Genomic DNA, 20,804 nt, shown 5'->3' with positions numbered 1-20,804 from the left:
GCATTGCAAAGGAGAAATAGATGCTAGACAGACAAAACAATATGCATATGGATGGACAATCAAGAAGGTAATGCTTCAGTTGAATTTTAAAGGCTAAGCAGGAGTTAGCTATTAAAGAGGGCAGTTATCAGTGGGTAACATTCTAGGTCTGTTCAAAGCACAGAGGCATAAAATAGCTTAATGCTTTTGAAGAATTGTAAATACTTTAATATGCTTAGAGCAAACAAGGGTGGGGACCGGTAGGAAAATAACTAGAGAGATAGAGTACAAATATGAGGGATATTTTAGGCTAATACAGGAGGGTGTACTCAACCTAGGAAACCTATGTAGAATTTCTAGCAGGGGAACATGCCTTACAGCTAAGCCTATGACCTTCATTAAATTTTTTTTTAACGTTTATTTATTATTGAGAGACAGAGAGACACAGAGCATGAGCAGGGGAGAGGCCGAGAGATGGAGAGACACAGAATCCAAAGCAGGCTCCAGGCTCTGAGCTGTCAGCACAGAGTCCAACGCAGGGCTCGAACTGACAAACTGCGAGATCATGACCTGAGCCGTAGTCGGACGCTCAACCGTCTGAGCCACCCAGGCGCCCCAGCCTATGACCTTCATTAAAGAGTCAAAACTGGTTTGCCCTGGAAACACTGAGTGGAGCTGAGTCTTCAGGTCACGGAAAGGAGTCCCAGTTGTGGGCAAACACAGGGAACAGGGACCAAGCAAAGCCTAGGAATCACCAAACAGAGCCTGCCAACACTGTCCGGTTCTTGCTTTTTTAAGGTCCGAGCTTGGGGCCTAAGCTGTCGAGAACTTTTCATCTTCGCGTGATAGCACTCTTCTGTGAGCCGAGAGATATTCAATGGCATGACTTGGTTGCATATTGCATTCATTTGCTGAAGCTGCCATAACAACACCCCACAAACTGGGTGCCTTAAACAACAGGAATTTATTGTAGCATAGTTCTGGGGGCTAGAAGTCTGAGATCACAGTGTCAGCAGGGCTTGGTTCCTCTGAGGGCTGTGAGAAAGAATCTGTTCCATGTGTCTCATCTAGCTTCTGGTGATCTCTTGGTTTGCAGATGCATCACCTTTAACTTTGCCTCCATTCCATATTCACCTGGTGGTCTCCCTGTGTGCATGTCTGTTTCCAAATCTCCCCTTGTTATAAGGACTCCAGTCATATTGGATCAGGGCTCACCCTACTGACCTCATTTTAACCTGATTATCTCTACAAAGACTGTACCTCCAAACCAGATTACATACTGAGGTACTAGAGGTGAGCACTTCAGTGGATGAATCTCTGGAGGACACAGTTTAATGCATCAAGCTATCATCTTAAAAATACAGTTGTGGGGCGCCTGGGTGGCTCAGTCAGCTAAGCATCCGACTTCAGCTCAGGTCCTGATCTCGCGGTTCATGAGTTCAAGCCCCACATCGGGCTCTGTGCTGACAACCTGGAGCCTGCTTCGGATCCTCTGTCCCCCTCTCTCTGCCTCTCCCCGTGTGTGTGTTCTGTCTCTCTCTCTCTTTCTCTCTCTCAAAAAAATATATAAACTTAAAAAAAAAGATCCGTTTGTTATCAAGGCTGTAAAAGAAAAGTAAACATTCCCTAAGTGAATTTATTTGCTTATAAAGGGTATGGTACCATGTTGGTTTGTAAAGGCAAAGAAAGTAACACCAGTAATACAAAAGACCCAGAAGCAACCCAATACTCCACAATGAAGAGTGGAGTATTGAATGCTTTTTTCTATTAAGTTTTAAAATGCTTTTTTTCCTACTTGTAGGATTTTTCACGGACCCTAGTGTAGAGAAGAGTGGCTGTGGCGTTATACAAACTTTCCAACTATTGAGTCTTTTCTGCACACCTAGCCTTCAATCCTCCCCTAAAGTTCTCTGAGGTAGTTATTACTCTCCTCATTTGCAAATGAAGAAACTAAGAATCACCTCAAGATTAACTGCATTTCCCGGGCTGCATTTGGTGGGCAGCGGGGCTGGGATTTGAATTCAGATTTCTCTGATGACAAATCACCACATGCAGTATCCAAAGTAGTGTTAGGAGAGTCCTGGTTGAAGACCAAGCATTCACATTTTCATTGAATCCAAAATATGCTGCCCGACACACTGTCTGGAGAGGAAGTAAGCCTCTGGAGGGAACAGTTGTGGATGCCCTGCCATGCCCAACATGTTTGATGCTCAAGTAAACAACACCTTTGTGGAGTCATCATAGAGTTATAAGTCCTCTGATAACAGATTCATCTCTTAGCATAAGAAAGTAGCATTTCCCCCAATTAGTGGGGAAGTCCAAGAGCAGGCATTACAAATATTCTCTCCATGAGCTTCTACATACCCAATTCTGCCTGCTACAAATGCCTGCTGGTCCACTGAAAAGGACTTTCTCATGAAGACGCCACAGTATGAGTGACTCATTCTCTGCTCCATCCTCCATGGATTCTATTCTCCTGCATCACTCATTTGGTTGGGAAAGTGCTTTCATGTGAAGGTCTTGATTGAGACAATAGACAGATAGACACCCACAGATACTAGCAAAGAGAGTGGACTCTCTGCCTCTAAAAGTACTAATTTTACTACCTCCATGGGTGAAACAAATCACCTTGTCAGTCTTCTTGGGCAGTTCTGGAGGTTAGAGAGAAGCTAAAAGTTTATAGCTTAATAGAAGCATTTGTAACCATGGCAAGATAAACAGACATAACTTAAAAGCTAACTCCAATAAAATGCCGAGGGGCAAGAAAGCCTAGGTCGTTTCCCTTCAGATTCCCATCAGTTACAAACACCACAAGCAAGTGGAGTTATTTCAAAAGCAACAGCCTTGTTTCCTGAGTGATCTGTGCTCAAAGAATTAGAAACTCATCCTGTGTATCTAGAAGGGAGACAGTTTCTGTAGTGCAGGAGATGTGAGTCAGACTTGGAATTACAGAGCACAGTGCCAAGGCGAAACCTTTCCCTAGATTTGTACCATTTCCTCCTCCCTTTGCCTTTAGATGTTATTTCCTTACATCCTCTTTTTCATCGGCTCTATTTTTGCTGAGTTGTCCCTTGCTTCACTTCCAATGAAAATCCAGGAGACTCGGTGCTCTGAAAAATTCTGAAATTGGCAATTTTGATTTTTCTTAAAGGAATAAAAATGCTTCTTACAACACCCCCCCCCCGCGTGCGCGCGCGCGCGCGCACACACACACACACACACACACACACACATCTTCGTCTTCCTGGAAGATGATACAGTATCCTAGAGGGTTGTGACAGGGGTTGAGAGATCAACAAAATCCAGCTTTGCAGAGACACCTGTCAAGTTGGGGGTTAGCAGCTGCCATGGAGTCTGCCCTCTGCAACCTCGGGGGAAATCGTACCCACATGGGTGTGTGACTCCACTGATCTGGAACTGGAAATGGTGAGAGGTTCTAAGGGGACACAAATGTCAGGGCAGAACTTGCAAACAGGCCTAGTACATCCTGGGAGAAAGTGCCTGAGAGCCCAACCCTGGGAATCGGGCAGAGAGAAAACCTGGAGAGTAGTTGGCCAATGAAAAAATGATCCTCGTGATCAAATTAATACTCTGAAAACGACTCTAAAGTAAGACGCGCTAACTTGGGTCAGGCTCTGGACATTGGGGTGAGCTCAGGTTCTCACATGAGCCCCCCACACTTGGGGAATTTCTTTGAGATGCTAGGACCGTCGAGGAGGGGAAGGGAAAAAACTAGAGGCTGAATATTCGGCTTCTTGCTCCCAGGCCCAGGCAGCCCAGCCTGCAGGATTACACGAGATAGGATCGAGTCCAAGGGGGTCCCCAGCGAGGCGAGGCGAGGCGCGCCGGAAGGAATCTAAGAGTTTAATTAACTACCCCTTTCCCCAGCACACACGCCAAGTGAAGAGAGACCCAAATAGGCAATCCCCAAACCGTTTGATCAGAGGAAATTGGGTTTGTCTTTTCCCCCGCGTCACCCCTTCCTGTCTTTCAATCCATCAGGATTGTTGGTTTAAAAAAAGGGGGAGGGAGCATAAAATCGGGGGCGGGGCGGAGGAGAAGAGCGAGCTGCACTTGAGAACCTGGGCTGCGCCAGGGTGAACTTCATCTCGCAGCTTACCCGCCCCCAGCTCCGCGCCTCCGGCTGCTCGCCCAGCGGGTCCTGCCCAGCTCGCCGCCCGCCCAGCCGCACGCACTCCCGGCCGCGCCGCCCTGCGCCCGCGCGCCCTCCGGAGCCGGGCACCGACCTCGCCGCTCGGGGCCGAGCCGGGGCGCGCGTGGGTGCGCGCCGAGCGGCCTGGATCCCGCGGCGGTGTCCGCGCTCCGCGTTTTCGCTCCCGCCGGGCCCCGGAGGCCGAGGGCGGGGTGCGCGGCGGCGCCGCGGCGCGGGGCTCCGGAGTCGGAGCGCACTCTGCCTGCAGCCCGCTGCGAGCGCCGCCTTCCGCGGCCGCCGCCGCCGCCGCCCGACAGCGCGCCCCGGAACATGCCCGCCGCGCGCCGCCTGCGCTGACTTCCCCGAGGGGCCCCGCGGCCGGCGCAGCGACTTGCCGGGCTCTCTGGATGGTTCGCTGGCTGCCCGCCCTCGCCCACCCCTGACGCCGCGGACCGCAGCACCGCAGACCTGCCGCGGCGCGGAGGACCGTCCAGCCGACCGCTCTCTGCCTCGCGCGGGGTGAGTGGCAGCCCGGCTCCCACCGGCTCTGCAGAGGGGCTGCGGCGCGGCAGTGGGGGGCGAGCGCCGGGCGGGAAGGGCTAGGCACCCACGGGGTCACTGCGGGAGGTTGGGGGGGGGGGGTGCTGTGCTGTGACATCCAGGCTGGGCCGGCAGAGCAGACAGCAAGGGAGAAGGGCATAATCTGCTTGTTGGGCTGTGTAGACGGTGAAAGCAGATACTAGGTTGCAGCACCGACAGGGCTTCAGATAGGCTGTCCGCATGGCTCCGGTTTGCTGCATCACTACCAACTCTTCCCCTGATTCTCTCCTACGTGGAAACCCGTTCAGTGGCCCCAGAGTCGGGGCGATGAGGGGCGCAGGGAGGCGAGGGTGCGTCGGCGTGTGTCCGCCGCTTGGGATCTCCTGTCACCTACTGGCGTCCGGAGGGAGGGTGCTGATTCCCTCCCAAGGCTCTGCGGGAAGGGCCGGTTGCTTTTCGGCAGGGGTGCTTCGGCTCCCCCGCGCCCCCCACCCCCATCCTCGACAAAGGTATTTTCTGAAGGTAGCACGTCCCTGGAAAAGAATGGGAGCGTCTTCCTCCCTTTTCGGCAGAAAAAAAGTTGGAGAAACTGGGCATGTTAATTATTAGCAGGGCCGGGACTCGGGATGCAGCAGAAAGCTGTTAAAATTTCATTGCCCTCTAAGAAAAACAAACGACATCGCCAGTGCCATATTATCTGGGGGGCCTTGGGGGTAATTGCCCACAGATTGTCTTCAGGAGCCTGAAGAACGACATACGGATGGCACCGCACTGAGTTCCAGCCTGCCTGAGGGCGATTCAGAGTCAGAACCCAAAGGTGTTCGATTGCTGATTTTCTAAAGAGTATGGGAGGCAAGTGCGGCCATGAACAAGGTGAAGAGCGCAGCCTGGGAACCTGCCTAAAAGGAAAAAAGCCCCTGGAAAGATGTGGCCTCTCCGGAGAGGTTCACATGCATCTGTGCTGTAAAAAGCATGCATGTGTATGTGACTTTTAGAATGGATTTGATGCAGGACGCTTTGTACCTAACAAAATCGAACGTGAGCATGCCTTACAGTTTCGTGTCCCTCTGTCTTCATTTTAATCAGCTGTGTGTGCAGCTGGTGTTACATAATTGACGTGCTTCACCCTCAGATTATTTTTTAATGTACTTTTGGAGGAAGGGGAACTTCTGCTCTCCCTTCAGACAAGCCCAAGGTGTAGACCAGCAAGGGTTGCTGGATGTTTGCCCTGGTCCGGCTCCAGATGTGTGAGCTCAGCTGTTGCCTGTCACTTAGGTGACAACTGGCCTTTTCCCACTAAGCCTTTGCTGTCTCCATTCTCCTCAGCAAAGTGTCAGTGTTCAGCCGCCTTCTATTATCAAGAGTGGACTGCAGCCCCTTGGGGAGGCGGCAGTCTTGTTTGACCATCCTCAACAATATGTGTTTTCAGACTCTAGGAAGGGGGGGAAATCCCATGACAGCAAGATAGATACATTTTGAATTGAGCACCAACTTAATCCAAAGATTCTGCTTTAATCAAGACAGCTCTGGAAGGATGACGCAATATTTGTCAAGCCTTTTTCCCTGGAACAATATTTACTCCCACCAAGGGATTTTAAACTTAAACAGCAGCCATTTATCTTGCTGTCTGGTGGGGCCTGGTTCGGGTTGCCTCCAGTGGGGTCCTAGCCTAGGTGGCTGGTTTGGCCTGGGACAGGAATCTGTCATTGTAACCCAGCTGGAGCCCGAAGAAAGCAAAATACAGCACCTGCTGGTAGGGGGGGTGGGGGGGGGGGTTTCTAACTGCCATCAACTGGCCAGTCAGGAAACACAGAAGGAGATATTTTACAAGCCCTTCCAGAAATGTTTATACAGAGGATTTAAAGGTTAACAATGCATGTGTTCTACATATTAAAACTAAAGGTTCTGGAAACAAATGGACATTACCCACAGTTAAGAGTCAGCATGCTTGCTGATGGACTCGAAAATCTGTTTTAATAAGTCATGGCTAACAATAGTGACTCATTCCTGTGAATAAATCTAGGAAGGAAGGAAAGAAGGAGGGAAGGGAAGGATCAAGGGAGGGAGGGGAAGAGAGGAGGAAAGGAGGAGGGAAGAGCTGGATGGTACATAGAGGTAGCCATATTGATGTGAGCAAATGGGTTTAGTAAATTAATTTTTCCATCCTTAATTTGGTACTTACTGTTGATTTGTCACTGTGTGATCCTGTTGGTTTACAGGTTTGTTTTTTTTTTTTTAAGAAAAGTTATATATTTTACTAAAGTGACAGATTCAATCAGTTCTGCTAACAATACCAATGAAACTTAAAAAGTTTATCATGTTTTTATAATCAACTTCCATGGAACCACCATTTGTCTCTGTAATAAAGGAGATTGCAATGAGTCAGCTTTGGTCATGCAAATAAAATCTAATATCAGCTGGGAAGAAAAAAAAAAACCTTGTAGGGTTAATAGCTAAACTATTAAGTTTAGAGTCAGATGTGGGTAAAAGTCTGATTGCTACTAATATCCTCTCCTGTGATAATTCTGAAAAGACACAAAAGAAAAAGTTAAAATTTGAGGTTTCTTTAATGAAGGATTTGAAAAATTAAGCTGAAATCTAAGTTTTAAAAAGTGGCATTATAAAATAATTTTTCTAAAAACTTTGATAATTCCTTGAAAGCAAAACACAGAGTTGAATATTATGAGGGATGTTCAAATTATTCATGGAATGGAAGGAGAATCTTTAAAAATGACCTTCCAGTAACTAAGTAACTCTTAATGGCCTAAACCTGTAGTTTGTGTTTTCCAATATTATGGGAAATGATTTTCAGAAAAAAATTATCATTACCAGTATTCTAGTTAATTGCAGTCAGTTTTCTGGTTAAAGTAGTTCATAAAGAATAGATTTTTCCTTTTAAAGAAGGGAAGTAATTTAAAAAGTCAAAGTGATTCTCATCTGTGCATAGAAATGTTAAGGATGCCACTTGACCAGGATAGACTCCTTCCTGTTGGAAAGATGGCTCTCTCTCTTTTCCCCTCACTTTTTGTAAAATAATATCAATTGTTTAACTCTTATTAGTGTGAGAATATTCAATTTGCTTATAGCCACATGTAATTATTCCATAATAAAGAGGTGTTAAGAAAGTGAATGAATTGGATTTCTTGGTTGGTTGGTTGGTTGGTGTTTTAAGGGACCCTTACGGCTTTTTCTTTTGGTCACAGAACAAAGCATTTTCATTTTGTGCACTAACATCTTTGGAAGGCTGTTGTGAGAGCAAACACACTGGAAGAAGAAAGTCCAATAATCTAGGTGCCAAGTCCCGTATTGTTGCAGTTCCTCGAAACCTCGGGCAGCATGTGGGGCCAGCGCTCCAGAGCAGGGTACGGGGACAGAGATGGCACCCGGAACCACAGCAGTCCCCCCACTTCTGGACTTCACCATCTCCCATAGACACAAGTGTACCCCGTCAGCTCCCACCACCACCCCGTAACACAAGACCACACTCAGTTTGCAGCTGTGCTGAACTGAAGTCAAGGAGGGTAACTGCATGTGTGTTGGTGAAGGAACACTTGGAACAGTGGAAATGGGGGATCCAGCTAAGCCCATGTTTCCCTCATTCCCCTCTCTCCCGAAGGAGGGATGGTGGGAAGAGGCATACATTCCAAGTTGGAGCATGCTGATGTCATGACGCTTCTGGCGCGGAGATACGACAGAATAATCGGATCACTTCCCTGTGTGCCAGAATGACACGATTTTTCCAAGAACCAGTCCTGAGCCCGTGGTCCGCTGGCACTATTTCCAGTTACTAGAGGGGATCAGACCTCTCAAAGAAAATGGAATTGTTCCTCCTGTGTTTCTGTGTTGTTCACTTGTTTAGACTAAATTCCAAATGCATTTTGGTCACTTTTGAAGGGACCTCTCTAGGAACAAGAGTGATTGCCCATCCTGAAGGGATTAGACCTTTCCAGCTTCATTTCCTTATAAAGAGAGATTTTAAATTTAAAATACAAATAAAAATGTCAGCAAGGCGGATGCCAGCGTAAACATTTTGAAACTTAAAGCTGTAAACTATCAAACAGCTTTCATTTACCTTACCTAACTTTCCCCCAACCACACCCCCAACCCCCCACCCCTATCCCCCATCCCCCATCCCCCCAACCCCTGTCCCACTTAACTTTACTTAACTTCCCACCCGCCTTCTGTAAGTTTGGTCCTAAGCGATCCCTCTGACCAATTAAACTGCAGTTGTATTTTTCTCACTGGTAGATTTGGGGTCAACTCTTGGGAGAGGTGCCTTTCATTTCTAGTGGATTGCACTTCAGGAAAAAAAAAAAAGTTAGGGCTGTGTTATTTCAGTTGTTCTAGAACTGAAGTCATATACTTCTAAGAGTTTTGACCCAATTGCTGATTTATAGCATTCCCCAGCTTTTGCTTTGTGTATGCTTCTCTGTTTCCTTCTTTTCTCATTGGGTCTCTGGAAAGAAAGATTTGTCAATAATACAGTGGAAATATTGCAGTCAGATGCAGACCGGTAAGTAGACGACTCAGTGCAGTGTGCTCTCACTCAGCTGCCCTTCTTTTATCCGAGGCAGATCCCACAGCTCGCAATTATGGTCTTTGACTTTGGTAACAATTCTGTTTGAAATGTTTCCAATTACACACAATATTGGCGGCATGTAGCAGCTGCATGCCAAAAAGCATTTCGAAGCATGTTCCAAGAATCAGGCTGTGATTGCTTTTAATTTAAATAAAGGCTATTTGGTTTCCTGTGAAGTTTTTTATAACCACCCCCCCCCCATTTTTGTTGCCTTAAAAAAAAAAGTCTGATATAAAGTAGCCACCACTTAACAAGATACAATATTGGTCCTGGTTTGTAGGATGGCCCTTTGCTTTGAGCAAGCATAACTGAACTTTTCATTAAAGGAAATTTTAAAGAAACATTGTACAGTAGTTTGGATTTCCCCAAAGAATAAGAAGGGAAGAGGTTATCTGATCACATACTGTAAGTAGCTAATGTTTTCAGGTTTCCCCGCCCCTTTCTTCTTTAGCCAAATATCATTCTAATTATCTTTGTAGGGGCACCTGGGTGGCTCAGTCGGTTAAGCCTCTGACCGGTTCAGGTCATGATCTCTTCGTGAGCTTGAGCCCTGCACCGGGTTCTGTGCTGACAGTTAAGAGCCTGGAGCCTGCTTCAGATTCTGTGTCTCCCTCTCTCTCTGCCCTCCCCTGCTCCCACTCTGTCTGTCTCTCTCTTTCTCAAAATTAAATAAACATAAAAAAAAAAAATCCCCTTGTGGGGAAACTTAAATTATCTTTTTAGGTCACTGGAGACTATTTGACATACTGTCTTCAGATTTTTCTATTTTACTTTTGTGAGCCCATGATCATGTGTTAAAAATACATTAAAAGAGTAGAGAGGTCAATAAGAATATTCTTTAAAGGAGTGGTGGGGGCGGTGGGGGGGGGGCGGTAAGGGGGGAGACCAGCAAATAATTCCACCATTCTGCAGCAACCAGGCCCTCCAGATCTGCCCCCTCTGTGGGGTTGAAATTTCTGAACACTGAAACCTTTTAAAACAGTAGTGGTTTCAATCTTTTAATAGCTACCAGATATACCTGACTTATTAAATCTGAAAATAAGAAAATATACACTCTCAGGACTTGGAGTGAAGCTATTGGTTATAGCACCCGGGCGGCGGGGGGCGGGGAGGGTTCTGTTTCCAGGATAGTTTGTTGGCCCATTTGAAATGTAACACCTAGAGCTAGAGGGTATCCAATAACTGAGGTGCTAAGATGGTCCTTATTAAGGTGTTTTCACATAGGCTCTTTCAATCCTGGCAAAAACATCCTATAGAATATAGTGCTTCTTTGGGTTGAACAGTAGTTGACTTGCATAAATGCCAACATCTCTTCTGGCATTTTTGGAAATCTTCCATAGTGTAATAAATAGTGCTGTATAATCCAAATTTGTAAATGCCATGTTTCATGTAGCCCCTGTAGAGACAGCTGAAATTAACCCAGGCTGCTAGGAATCATTGAGATCCTGGAGGCTACTGCCTAAATCCAAGGTACTACCTTTAACGAACGATAGTGAAGGCGTTTGATACAATCTAGGAGAAAGTGTGAGGTTCGATTTCATATAGCAGTGTCTTGTGAAGAAGTGCCCTCCGACTGATGCTTAGACTTCTCCTTTATCCTTGAAACACTGTCTTGCAATTAATTTTAATTCTAAAAATTTCCTTTTAAGAGGAAATTTGCTCAGCTCGAGGTAAAATGAGGTTTATGTTGCTTTATCAGCTGAGCACCCCAGCCTGCCAGATACATGCCCCACCAGGGCCCATTGCTATAGTGACAAAGCCCACAGTAACCATGGTTGAAATAGAAAGTCTATTAAAACCCTTTTCTATATTGGCCATCTCCTCTGCCCTAGTTAAAATGCTGTCTTCTGGACACACACACATACACACACACACACACAAATACAAGAGCATATATACCACTCTTTCAGTCTAAAAATAGTAAACTGATTTAAACCATGTTACAGTTTCACCAAAAGCATTTGCGCTTCTTTTTTTTTTTTCCTTTTATCTCACTGATAAGCAAATAATATGGTAATCTCCTGAAGACACTCAGGACTTGTTAACCGTAATTGATATTGCCAACTATGTTATTTACATGCTTGGATAATCTAAGGTCCTTAGGATCTGAAAAAGAGCTAGTGTGGCATTTTGTTTTGTTTTAAAACATCACTTCCAAACAATTTAGGGAACGGTTAGATTTTATGTGCAAAGACTGCTTAGTGCTCCAGTGTTGAAACACTTATTCTAATGTGCGTCAAAAAAAAAGACGGCATTTTAAATTCTTCTGTGACTATGTAATAAGTGTGTTCGGAGCTTGGAGGATGTGCATGTTACATAATTTTTAGAAAGAGATAAAGTGAGGTCTGAAGTACCTTAGAGAATCACAGATGTTTCTTGTAAGAAAATCCATATGCTTCCTACAAATTTTGAACTGCTTTCTGATGCTTAGCTTTGTTAATTGCAAGGATCACATGAATAATTTCATTGAGTTCCTTAGTTCTTATTTACGCGAGCCTTGAGAAAGGAGCTGAAGTGGTAAATAACTTGCTCCCCTCACCTAATTCTAAAGTGCTTTGGCCCTTATGTTTTTGTGAATGTGAAGGGAGGGAATAAAATATACAGAGAAGATGTTTGTGTTTAGTTAACGTAATCATGTAAGTTTCCTTTGTGGGCCTTCTATAAGCTTAAACAGCTTGCCAGGCTAATAGCCAAAAACATGTCCTTAAGTACTGCCAAACATGTTAAAGGCAGACCAGTCTTTCTTCATATTGAGGTGTTAGAAATGTTTTTTTTTTTGACCTTCTGAATTTTAAGGAATAAACCAGAAAAATCACTCTCTCCTCCCCGTCCTTATCTGTGAAACCCAAAATTATTATTCATTGCAGTGCTGACATGAGAAACTGATAGGAATAATGATATTTATTTGAGAATGTTTTAAACTAGCTTGACTTGGCTGTTTAAGGAGGAAGCAACCAGCTTGCTATGGTGTATGATGGGTCTTTTGCTATTTATATGTTTGTCTTGCCCGTTGACACTGGCTTTTTACTTTGGTTCAGTAACTTTTGGCAAGTACTGGTCAGTTTATCCTGTCTCTTCTTGAGCAGAGCTTCAAGAATAGTGCTAGGGTGCCTGGGTGGCTCATTCAGTTAAGCGTCCTATTTGGCTCAGGTCATGATTTCATAGTTCGTGGGTTTGAGCCCTGTGTCAGGTTCTGTGCTGACAGCTCAGAGCCTGGAGCCTGCTTCAGAAACTGTCCCTCCCTGGCTCACACTCTCTGTCTCTCAAAATAAATAAACATTAAAAAAAAAAAAAAAAAAAGGAATAGACAATAGTGATGTGGTATAATAATGCAAAAAAGACAGCTTTTCTCCAGTCTCTTTCTGAAAATCAGGAAAATTAGACTGTAATATAGCTGTGTGATTTTGGGGAGGCCTCTCAACCTCTCTGGGCCTCAGTTTCCTCATATTTAAGTGAGGGAATTAGGCTGGATCAGTACATATTAACCAAAGGTTTGAATCATAAATGTCTTTGCAGCTTTTTCAAAATACAAATACACAAAGATTTTAAGGCAGGAGGTTTTGAGTGTGGTCTTGCACATTTAGCCTGAAAAGGGTTCGTAGGTAATTCGATGCGCAGCTGTGGTTAAGAGCCACTAAATCAGATGATCTCTAAGATTTCCTTCTAGTTCTAAAATTTTGTTTCTAATCCTACTAAGCTGAACTGCTTTTCTTTCCTTCTTTCCTTTCTCCCTCCTTCCTTCACCTCTATGTTTATTCCTCATGTTGCTGTCAAAAATTTATAGATACCGTGGTAGCCCAGTTTCAGGATGGTCTATGTTCTGCTCTTGTAAATACTACTGGTAATTAATGTGAGGGAGGGACCATGTCTGCTCACCATTGCATACCCAATGCCTACCTAACATGGCCTGGCACATGACAAATAGAGCCGAGAAAGTCAGGAAACTTTTTGAAAATGTAATATTACGTTCCAAAATAACATGCTCGATAGGCTTTTTGTCAACATTCCAGATACCTTTCCAAATTAAAAACAATGGATATAATTGTTCATCTGAAAAACAACATGACAACTATATCATTTTCCTTCTGTTTCCAGACTTTTGGAATATCCCGTAGTGTATCGATTATTTTCGGGGGTCCAGATTAACAACTGCTCTTACTGCTTTAAATTCAGAAATACAGAGGGGCACCTGGGTGGCTCAGTCGGTTAAGCTTCCGACTTCGGCTCAGGTCATGATCTCACGGTCCGTGAGTTCGAGCCCCGCGTCAGGCTCTGGGCTGATGGCTCGGAGCCTGGAGCCTGCTTCGGATTCTGTGTCTCCCTCTCTCTCTGCCCCTCCCCCGTTCATGCTCTGTCTCTCTCTGTCCCAAAAATAAAAAAAAAACGTTGAAAAAAAATTAAAAAAAAATAAATTCAGAAATACAGAAATAACAAGTGTCGGCAAGGATGTGGAGAAAAAGGAGTGGAGTGTAAATTAGCAGCCATTGTGGAAAACAGTATGGAGGTTCCTCAAAAAATTAAAGGTAGAAACACCATATAATCCAATAATTCTATTGGCTATTTATTTACCCAAAGAAAACAAAACACCACTTTGAAAAGACGCATGCACTCCTGTGTTTATTGCAGCACTATTTACAATGGCCAAGATATGGAAGCAACCTAAGTGTCCATCAATAGATGAATGGATAAGGAAGATGCGGTGTATGTATAATACATATAATGTATATACATATATAATATATGTAATATATTATAGTATAATGGAATATTACTGAGCCAAAGGATGAGATTGTTCCATTTATGACAACATGGATGGACCTAGAGGGTGTTATGCTAGGTAAAATAAATCAGACTGAGAAAGACAAATACCATATGATTTTACTCATGTGGAATCTGAAAACAATAGATGAATAAGCAAACAAATCAGATCTCTAAGTAGAACAAGCTGATGGTTGCAAAATGGGTGAAGGGGAATAGAAGATACAGACTTCCAGTTCTTGAATGAATAAATCGCAAGAATAAAAGGCACAGCATAGGGAATGTAGTCAATGATATTATAATGGCGTTGTGTGGTAACAGACGGTAGCTACATTTGTGATAAGTGTGGCATAACATATACAAGTTGAATAAGTTGTACACCTGAAACTAATGTAACATTGTAGGTCAGCTATACACAAATTCAAAAACAGTTTAATAAATAAGTAAACAATAAGAGGAAATTTAAAAAAATAATTTATTTTTAAAAAATAAATTCAGAGGCACTTCTGAAAAGTTATCTGGAGGTTGGGAAATAAAGGAGCAGATAATTTAAAGTGTAATTAACCTACTGATAAAAAATAGTTTATCTTATGAAAAACACTAAGTGTCCTTACCTTTTGGTGCCTGTATGTGTTGAATGAATGAATGAATGAATGAATGTGCAGTTTTCTGTGGTCATTCTAATGTGTATCAGTTTGAGAAACATAACCCAACCATAATTGCTATAAAGGTTTCAGAGCTCATCTAACAAACTTACAACTTCATTACAATTTTAAATCTCATTTTATTACATTTTAATTATGGTCATTTTAATTACAAAGGTCAAAATTCTTCAATAGATTTTTACCAATATAGTGTCTTTTTATTATTATTTATTTATTTAGAGAGAAGGAGCAGGGAAGAGGGGCAGAGGAAGAGAGAGAATCTTTTTTTTTTTTTTTTAATGTTCATTTATTTTGAGAGAAAGAGAGTGCAGGGGAGGGGCAGAGGGAAGGGGATCTGACGCAGGCTCTGAGCTGACAACAGGGAGCCCAGTGTGGGGCTCAAACTCACAAACCTTGAGATCATGACCTGAGCCAAAGTCAGAGGCTCAACCAACTGAGCCACTCAGGTGCCCCTGCCAATACAATGTCTTAATAAAGTGTGTGTCTGATTAAGCCCTTCATCCTTTTCAACAACAGAAATGGCAATTCCTATTTTTTTTTATTAGTGTAGTAAGCTAGCTAATTATAACTATTTTTTTATGGCCAGCAATTATTTTCATTCTTTTACAGACATGAATGCATATCATATATTTCATAACATATGAAGTGCTTTAAAACTGTCCAGATCCATATTATACAGAGGCTCATATCCAAAATGTATATATATTTCTTGTTATAGATAAATCAGAGTCTTAATAAAATATGATAAGTATGCTCTCAGTTTTTCTCAAATAACTGTGATGCATCTGAAAGTTTTATTTTCAAACATTGAAAAATTCTTGGTTACATAGTTTTATGGAAATTGATTAAAAGAGTTTATGAGCCATTTTGTTTCTTTGCTTTTTCTTATTTGGTCTTTGAAAATGGATTATTTCCTATCATTATCCATTATTACCCTTGCTGTAGAATAGCAAGTAAATTAAAAATAAATCCGTCATTATCACTACTCGCTGTGCCTATATAGTATAGACAAATAAACAAAAAAGGAAATTTATACTTACATAGCTTACTTATTTTGTTGTTGTTGTTGTTGTTGTTGTTATACATTGCTGTTATATGTTGCCGTTTTTGTGGGTGGGGTTTTGTTTTATTTGTAATTAAAAGAAGGACCTTAAAAACACACCATTCTAAAAGCTGGATAACTGTCCAGTTTCCTTTGACCTTTCACTGTATATAGGATGACCAGTAGCAAAATCAGCTAACCTCAGCTCAGTTTTTCCTACTAGATGTCCATTGCCAAGTCAAATAATCAGGACATTAGAGTGGAAATTTCTACCTGAATTAATCTACTTGTGTTGTTTGCACAATGTAACTGGAAAACTCTCTCTCTTAGCCATTATATGAAGAGATACTCTGAGGCATTTTAGTCAGGAAAAAGATTAAGTTGTAGCTAAACAGGGTTTAAGGATCATTGGAGATAAATTGAGAGCTGGTTCAAAGTATTGTATAAAGCTTTATTATTTGTAAGTTTCACTTTTTTCTGACAGTTCACAGCTAATCTCCTTGTTTGACTAGACTTGACAAACTAATATAAAAGGACAAGTTTAGGTTTGTCCAGGTGGGATCATAGCTCACTGCATCTTTTCAGGTCTCTGCTCAAAAGTCATCTGTTACAGGGGAAGCTTTCCCTAATCACCCTGTATACAATGGCAGCACCCTTGCCTGCCCCGGACATTACCCAGCACTCCTGAGACCGCTCAACCTGCTGACTTTTCTCCATAGCACTTATCACTATCAGACAGATACTTAGTTATTATAGCTGTCTGTTCCATGAAGTAGTCTCTATGCTGTCTCCTGCTTTATCCTCAATCTTAGAGGCACATAGAATGTGCTTAATAAACACCTGCAGAATGAATGACTGCAAAAAGATAGGGAGTTGTCTGCGCTTCAAATTGGGGCACCTCCTCCCCAATCTAACAGTATGTATTGCTGGGCGAGTTAGAGAGTTTTATGCTTATGTTCTTATTTTATAGTAAAGTTAGCAAATGGCTACCCTCATTTTACCGGATAAGCATTTGTGGACCACTTTAATGTTATATATAAAATAAAGACAAAGAGAACTCAGTATTTTGTTTTTATCCGAGTGTGAATTTTCAGAACAAAGATTTTTCTAGGTGTTGTTTGGTTTTGTATGGGCATTTTGTTTTGTTTTGTTTTTGCAGCTCAAGTAAGGTTTCTGAGCTGTTTCCTTCCTTGTCTGAATAAAGCCAGAGGAACATGATAAGAATATGAAGGAAAAGACTGACAGAGTACCCCTCCTCCCCTCCCCTCTACCACAAAGTGACCAGTGAAATGTAATCAAATAGCAGATGGATCGTATTAATAGAAGATTGAATATTCACAGCAGGGAAGCTATGTGACTTACCTCTTCATAATGTATCCAAGCTACTCTGTAACCTTTACCAAAAATAGAGGCAGTATCTTGAGACAGACTTGTGCTGTTGCCTTGTATGTTAAAACAAGGGTAACAGTGGGCCATCTTTCACTCAAGAAATCATCTGACTTAAATTCCAGAGGTGAAAAGCTAATCCTCTAAGTGATTTCAACTAGCTTACTAGGAAACCTAGTTGCTTAAAATTATTATTTTAATGTCTCAGGTTCCAGGGCTAAATGGGCATTGGGTCAGCTCTCCTGTTAAGGAGCTGAACCCACTTATTTGTCCAGAAATTACATCTTTTGACTGGGGTGGGGGGTGGGGTCTTTACTACTAATAAGACTAATACCTCCAACATACACAAAGCCTTGCAAATTCATTTACCTTTACTGCATCTTTGTGTGGAGGTTTAACTGAGATTTTCCCAATTTACTGTTGAAGAAGCTGCCTGTTAGTTCAAGATGCACCTTCTTACGGAGCTTTGGTTTGGCAGATCCTAAATAAATGAATGTTTGTAGTTCAGTTTGTGGAAAGAAAGAAGAAAAAAGCAAGAGGGAAAATAAGCAAGCACTTGAGACTTCTACAAAATTGTTTGATGATGTTTTATTGTTTTGTAAATATTGATGTTTACATTCGTTCTATATTAAATGCTTTTAGATAATTACAGCCTCTCCTTTAAAACAATTTTTTTTAATGTTTATTTTTGAGAGAGACAGAGTATGAGCAGTGGAGGGGCAGAGAGAGAGAGAGGGACACACAGAATCCCAAGCAGGCTCCAGGCTCCAAGCTGTCAGCACAGAGCCCAACACGGGGCTCCAACCCACTAACCATGAGATCATGACTTTAGCTGAAGTCATGACTTTAGCTCAACTGCCTGGGCCACCCAGGTGTCCCAATTACAGCCTCTTCTATCACTAACTTGCATGTGATCTTGGATAAGTCACTTAATTTTCTGGACTTCTTATCCGCTCTTTGTCTTGGTTTCCTCAATTATAAAAGGAGGGTCCTGATGACCTTTTAGGCTCAAAATTTCTGAATTCTAAAATACTGAATTTGGAGGCTGCAACTTCAGGGAGGATTGGTAATAAATAGGAGCTGATTTTTTTAAATCATTAATTATCACTACCTAAGTCTCAGGCTAGAATTATTTAATAGTGAACTCAAAATTATTCATTTTAGCCAGGTGAGACTTTAAAACATGGTTTCCTTATGCATGATTCAGTGTGGCCAGTTCAGCATTCAACAATAGCTATGTTTTAAAGACCTAAGAGAAATTATACACTTCCCCTTACCAAAATTTTGGTTTAATAGGTTACATTATAGTTTAATATGAGGAGCTTAAAACTATAGTAATATTAAGAGCAAATCGTTAATCTGACATAGTTACAACAATGGCATTCTTATGTTCATACTAAAAATTAGAAATGTGTATACTGTGTTTGTGCATGGGAAATGTGGAAAACTTAGAAAGTAGAACGCAAAAGCAGTATGTTCACTTTCTTTTGTAATCACATTGTGATTATAACTTTGTTTAACCTGTGTGTGTCCATCGACCAAATTGGAACTAATTTGGGGAAGTGTAGAGAGGCTGGAAAATAAAAACAGCCCAGTTTAGTTGCATTCCTAATATTTTTGAAACTGTAGTAATATTCTTATCTCCCCCACTCCCCAAATAAAAACTAGTGAAAAATATGCAGTACAGTGGTGAAACTCTTTCTGTATTAACCTGAAACACCACATGTTGGCGTATGTCACCTTACCTGCTGGCCTGGGTGTTCGTTTTTATAGCACTGTGATTAATTAACTCTGTAACTTTTAACCAAATTCTTAGGGCCTTGGATCACATTCACGTTCTAATTAGGCTGAACCCAAAGTTACAAATGGCCCACTGGGAAGTCCTATAACCATCTGTGTTATATCTAAGAAGATGGAGTTTATGAATTGTTCAGATGAACATAGCAATGAGCCGTGGCACATCTCCTGGCAGATTCATAAATGACTATGAAGTGCTGTTCTAATAGGAAGGACTATCTATATAAATGTGACATTAATAATCACCAGTTTGAATCTGGGTCACTCGAGCCATGACTCAAAGATCAAACGCTATCAGCTGGTAATGAGTGTGTGAAAGGGCTGCAGGAAGGCATTCCATTTCTTAATGACACCTTTGTGGGCCTTCTCAGCAGACTGTTAGAGGGTGGGCCAGAAATAAAGTCACGTATGCCCTCGGTTGGGAGGCTGGCCCTCCAGGTTACAGCTGGCACACTTTTGCAGAGATGTTTTGGGAATAGTTCACAGTGGTTTCTGCTGCTCTGGCTCCTTAAGCGGATATACAGAAACTTTCATCTTTTGCCTCTTTCCCTGACCATTTATTTGCTTCAGAGTGATGGTAGTAGCTCTTTTTTCATAGTCTCTGTCTTTCCTTTTTCTTTTCTATGCTCTGAAAATAAAGAGAGATGGCACTTACAAATGCATGTTAATCATTGAATGCTAAACTTCCCCACTTTTTTTTCAATTCAGGGACATCATTTTAATTTCAACACACCATTATTGAGCCCTGTGGTGAGCTGGGCTCTGTGCTAGGCTCTGGAAATACAAACATTGTGTAGGAGTGGTTTCTTGTCTTTAAAGACCTCGCGGTTGTGTAGGGAAGGAAGGCATTGCAGTGCTTCCTTGTGAAACATCCTTGTGGTGGAGGCAGGAATAGAGAATCGTACTAGATGTAGTAGTGGCACAGAGGCAAAGGCAGAAGTCCTCATCAAGGAAGGCTTCAGAGAGGGGGACACGGTTGAGCTGGATGCTAATGACTGCACAGGAGTTGGCCGTGGCATTCGAACTGGAGAATGACTCATCCTGGGCAGAAGCAAAAGTGTGTGCAAAGGCAGGAAAATGAGACAAGCATGGAACTCTGAATTGCAAGTCTTTCTGTTTGGCTCTAAGACTAATTACGCTCTTGCTCGTGCACTTCTTGCCACCTGTATAAAATCTCAATCAGAAACTAGATCTAAATTTTGACAACTTTCATTGCGATCCTTTCTTCTCTGTCACTGACTTGGAGCTTCTGAATGAAAGCTCTCTATTCTCCTTAAATGGTGCATTTACCTGGGCCAGTCTACCAACTATTTATACTGTGCCTTTTCATTGTTATGTTGGTACGATCTAAATTTATTTGCTCTTCAGTTTCACCGCCAGGTTTCAATTTCAGCCTCAAGTGTTTAGACAACATTATGTAATGAGTGTTATACTTTTATGACATTTACTTTAAGTACTGTAAGAACTTTCCTTGAAAGCTAATGGTTGGGGGGGGAAAAAGAACCCTGAATGTCACCAAGTGGCCTCCAGATGTGTTTTATTGTGTTGGTATCTCTGTTTTGTTTTCAGGAAAACTTTTTTTTTAAGCTTAAAAAACCTTACCAAGCAGAAATAGCAGACAATAGACTCATAGGAGATGAACTATTTTCTTCATTTCCTGATTGTTTTCTTAAAGTCCTATTTTAAAATCTCTGATTCAGCTGGGGAAAAAAAAACATCACAATATAAAGTACTGTACTTTTAAAAGCAAATCATGCATGTTCATGTTTCAGAGATAAACTCACAGGTTGGAAGATTCTGCTGTGTTTCAATATGTGGTTCTTCAATATGGTGACATAAAAATTGTGATTTAACATATTTTAGAATTTCTGCCATCTAATTGTTAATCAGTATGTTTTCAGGAAG

General features: G+C 42.3%; 1 protein-coding gene across 1 annotated transcript in view; it reads left to right on the top strand.

Annotated features, from left to right (window-relative positions):
- The first annotated feature begins 4,569 nt into the window (after positions 1–4,569).
- PRICKLE1 (prickle planar cell polarity protein 1) overlaps positions 4,570–20,804 on the top strand; it is a 114,094-nt gene continuing 97,859 nt past the window's right edge. Inside the window, exon 1 of the mRNA XM_042992111.1 lies at positions 4,570–4,651. The gene's annotated coding sequence lies outside the window, so the exon portion shown is untranslated. The remainder of the gene's footprint in view (positions 4,652–20,804) is intronic.

Source organism: Panthera tigris, chromosome B4, assembly GCF_018350195.1.
Source record: "Panthera tigris isolate Pti1 chromosome B4, P.tigris_Pti1_mat1.1, whole genome shotgun sequence".
NCBI lineage: Eukaryota > Metazoa > Chordata > Mammalia > Carnivora > Felidae > Panthera > Panthera tigris.
This window is presented reverse-complemented; position numbering and strand designations above follow the sequence as displayed.